The 3,801-nt window shown below is 59.1% G+C and overlaps 2 non-coding genes across 2 annotated transcripts; both read left to right on the top strand.

Annotated features, from left to right (window-relative positions):
- Positions 1 to 34: 34 nt before the first annotated feature.
- Positions 35 to 107, top strand: TRNAR-CCU. The gene has a single exon. It is a non-coding gene; the product is annotated as a tRNA-Arg (tRNA).
- Positions 108 to 3,457: 3,350 nt separating this feature from the next.
- On the top strand, positions 3,458 to 3,530 carry TRNAR-UCG. The gene has a single exon. It is a non-coding gene; the product is annotated as a tRNA-Arg (tRNA).
- The last annotated feature ends 271 nt before the right edge of the window (positions 3,531 to 3,801 follow it).

Below are 3,801 nucleotides of genomic sequence, written 5' to 3'. Positions count from 1 at the left end.
TAAGTTAACGGCACCAAAAAGGCGTCCGCGTGCAGCCCCAGTGGCCTAATGGATAAGGCACTGGCCTCCTAAGCCAGGGATTGTGGGTTCGAGTCCCATCTGGGGTGAGCCCCCTTTTGCCGCTGCCAGCCCCGTTTCCCTGCTCCCTCTCCCCGTTTTAGTGCTGCCAGCCCCGCGCAGCGCTGCCGGGCCTCCTGCTGCCGCCGCCCGGTGGACGGTGGCTTTGGCTGGTTGGTGGGGAGACGTTTCCCATCCCCAGTTGCAGATGTCAGTTAAGGAGATTAATGCAAGGGGAGAACCCAGGAGTGCAAATAAAACAGCGCTGCTGAATGTGTGTAAGTGAGCGCAGCCGCTGGAGACAGAGCTTGCGGAGGGGGAGACTGAAGCGGGAGGTTGGGGTGGGCCGTGACAGGCGTTTTGGGGCAGCGAGATCCCTGTGGCAGCTCCAGGCTTTCTCACTGTGCCAACAGCTGCTGTACACAGGCGGTACACAATGCTGTCGGGACGATGTGGTTCTCTGCTCCTGGCCAGCGGTCCCAGTTCAGATCTCATGAAAAAGGGCAGCAACAAGGAGCAGCTACAAACTGCCCCAGGCTTCGGTGCAAAGGCGGATGCTTTGTCTGGCCGGTTGTGCGGTCCTGCGTGCCGAGTGCTCAAGTGAGGCTGTTGCCGAGGGAGTAACAGTCAGCTTTTGCCTTGGTACCTGTTAATGGAAGGATGGTTTCTGGAGGTGAGAGCACATCCATCACCGGCTCTGCCCCATCCGCGTGGAGCATGGGCACCTTTCAAGGTGCCCCAGAAGGTGCAAAAGCAGAGCACTTAAAGCTGTTTTTTTAGCCTTGTCTGGGCAGAGCTGGGTCTGTGTTGGGTCAGGGCTGAGCAGGGAATTTCGGCTGCATTTTTACCCGCTCCGGGTGTTCCCTGTATCATCAGCTGCATCTGACCCCCAACAAAAAGCTGACTGATGCTGGGGGATGACTACCTTGCAGATGTCATGCAACCCTCTTCCCGGAGCAGGACAAGCTCTAATGGGAAGAAAGCTTTACTCCTCTGCCAGAAACCACATCTCCGTGAGGGGCTGGTGGTTGGGGGTTGTGCAGTTTGGCTGTGCTGCCCTGGGACCAGAGTCCTCCACCTAAGTGCCTTTCGGATAATGCCTTCTCAGATTTGTTGCATTAAAAAGCTGCTTGGAGGATCTTTTCCTATGGAGTTAATGGATTTTAAAAGGCAGCTGCGGTCAGGGTGATATCACACTAGTAAAACCTAAAGTGAAGTTTCTTTCTAAGTAATTTTTCTCTGTTAGGTGTGGGAGGAAATGACTGCTGCCTGGAGACCGCAAACCTGCTGAAGCCCTGGGCGCTGGGCCGCCGGCAGCCCCAGGCAGCCAAGCTGCGGGTCCCTGCGCCATTCAGCAAAGCCTGCCTGCTTTGTGAGCCAGGGAAAGGGGCTAAAGGGGTGTCTCCAGGCTGGTATTACTTGGGACCAGTTGACTTCCACCTCTTTGGGTGACCAGCTTCAGGGCTGTGGTTGAAAGCATGGTGAGAGCACATTTTTTTTGCATCCTTCTTACAAGTTGGGATAGCATCAGGCGGCTCTTGGGGGCTTTTGTTTCAGGAACAAGATGATCGCTTGGCTTCCTTTGGGCCACGTTTTCTTTGCATCTCCTGGAGATGCTGTACCCACAGTCCCGCTGGGGTGTCCTGGTGGCAGCATCGCGAGGGGCCTGGGCTGGTTCACTGCGTGGTCTGAGGGACTTCCATCAGCGATGGCCTTGCTTGGGCGGCACCGGGTTTTGTTCCTGCTGTTTCTCGGGTTTTGTTCCTGCTGTTTCTCTCCTCTCCTGCCTCTGGAGCACTAAGTCTCAGGCAGCAGAAGGCTGAACCTGTGCTGCTCCTCCTGAGCGGGAGCGTCTTTGCTGGCCGGTGGGCGAGGACCAGGGTGCAGAGAGGGAAGAAAACAGCCCCAGGGAGAAATACCACGGTGATATGAGGCTTTCTCAGGGCTGCAAATCCCCCGGTGCTGGGTGAGAGCAGGCAACCGCTGCCAGCAACAAGGAGCCCTGCCTGCACCCTGGAGTGAGACCCCAGGACCAAGGGATACTCAGCCATGGGGGGGCTCGGACCCTTGACCCCCGCTCTGCAGTCGGGCACCAGACCCGCTTGGCCATGCCATCCCCACTGCGCATCTGACACAGCGCTGCCCGCCCGCGCCCCCCCGTCACACCGGCCTCTCCCACTCCGACACCGCTGGGATTTGCACCCTACACCCCCCATACTCCCCACGCCTTGGCGAGCTCTCCAGGGGGCCGTGGGTGGATGGAGCTGGGCAGCTGCTGCGTTCGCCACTTCATCTGCCGGCTGCTGCCGCCCGCCATACTGGGAAGCTTTGCACACCCGCGGAGCACAAGCGCTCTTCTCGTGCAGCCCTTTCTCTCCAGCACGTCCCTGGTCAGCTTTCGTTTGATGGACACATCGGAAAAGACATGTTGGCTGAAGCTGAGCTGAACGTACCCCGGGAACCACCATGTCCCCAAAACCTCCCGTGTCCGCGGAAGAGGTTAAAATACCTCCCTGCCCTGCATCCAGCTTTGGGAAACTCTTCTTTAGGATTAGATGAGAAACGCAGGGTTTGGGGAGAAGCAAAGCTGCACCAGGAGGAGAACACAGGAGGTGTTACTGAAATAAACAGGAGCTTAACAAGGCCTGTGGTGTTTCTCGTTGCATCACACCGTTGTGCTGTAGTGGAGCTACGTTACAGCGGGTGCCGTCACCGGCAGCTCATTGACACGCTGACTACCACGCTGAATGCTGTCATGGGAAAGAACGAGCTGTCTCCAGGGTCCCGGCTGTCCCAGTCCTTCCTCCTTCACCAGCGATGCCTGACCCTGGGAGCCAAACACTCCTTCCCTCCTGCTTAAGGCTCATACACAGCCTCGGCTGGATGTGACGGTCTTGGCTTTGCCTTTCCGTGGGGCCGTGGCAGGGAAGGCCTGGACTCGTGTATCCCTGGCAGCTGGAGGGGGAGGGTGACCCCAGTTCCTCTGCGTCAGGGGGGTGCGGGTGTCTCCTGGATGGTGTCTGCTCTTTGTATTTTAGGTTGCATTTGTGTTCCGAGTTGCTGGCATCCTCAGAAGCGTGGCTTGAGCAGTGGGCAGCGAAGCTGGTGGCAGGAGGGGAAAGTCGCCACTCCGGCCTGCAGGATTCCTGCACAGCACGCTCTCCATCAGCACACACGGGGTAAATTGAGGCTGGGGGGTGTCTACGATGACCCGCTGGCAGGCGGGGTCCCATGGGGGGAGGAACCCCGCGCCCACTCACCCCCATCGCCAGCATTGGGCCAGGAGGATCAGCTGCAATCCCAGGACGGACAGGTGCGTGGGTGATGCGGAGGGGGTGGCGGGGGATACCCCCGGGACCCCACCGGTGTGTGTCACTGTCCCCAGAGCAGAGTTATGGGGGACCACGTGGCCTAATGGATAAGGCGTCTGACTTCGGATCAGAAGATTGAGGGTTCGAGTCCCTTCGTGGTTGTTTTAAAGCCACGAGAGATCCTCGAGTCATTTAACTTCCACTTCTCCCCCCACTTGGGGGGCCAGCGATCAATACCACGTGGGCTGCGAGCATCCCCGGGGGTATCAGTGGGGCAAATCTCGAGGGAACGTGCCCGTGCTTGGGGCAGCTTTGGGGTGGGATCTGCCCTGCAAGTCCCTGGGGATCTCCTGGCCGCGGGATTCGTGCCCCCACGGCGGGGCAGCCGCCCAGGGCGCCCTGTCCTGGGGGTGGAGGCGAACCGGGGGCTGAG

The sequence above is a fragment of the Pygoscelis adeliae genome, unplaced genomic scaffold (assembly GCF_000699105.1).
Source record: "Pygoscelis adeliae isolate BGI_AS28 unplaced genomic scaffold, ASM69910v1 Scaffold75, whole genome shotgun sequence".
NCBI classification, from domain to species: Eukaryota; Metazoa; Chordata; class Aves; order Sphenisciformes; family Spheniscidae; genus Pygoscelis; species Pygoscelis adeliae.
The sequence above is the reverse complement of the archived record's forward strand: the minus strand, read 5'-3'. Positions and strand labels throughout refer to the sequence as shown.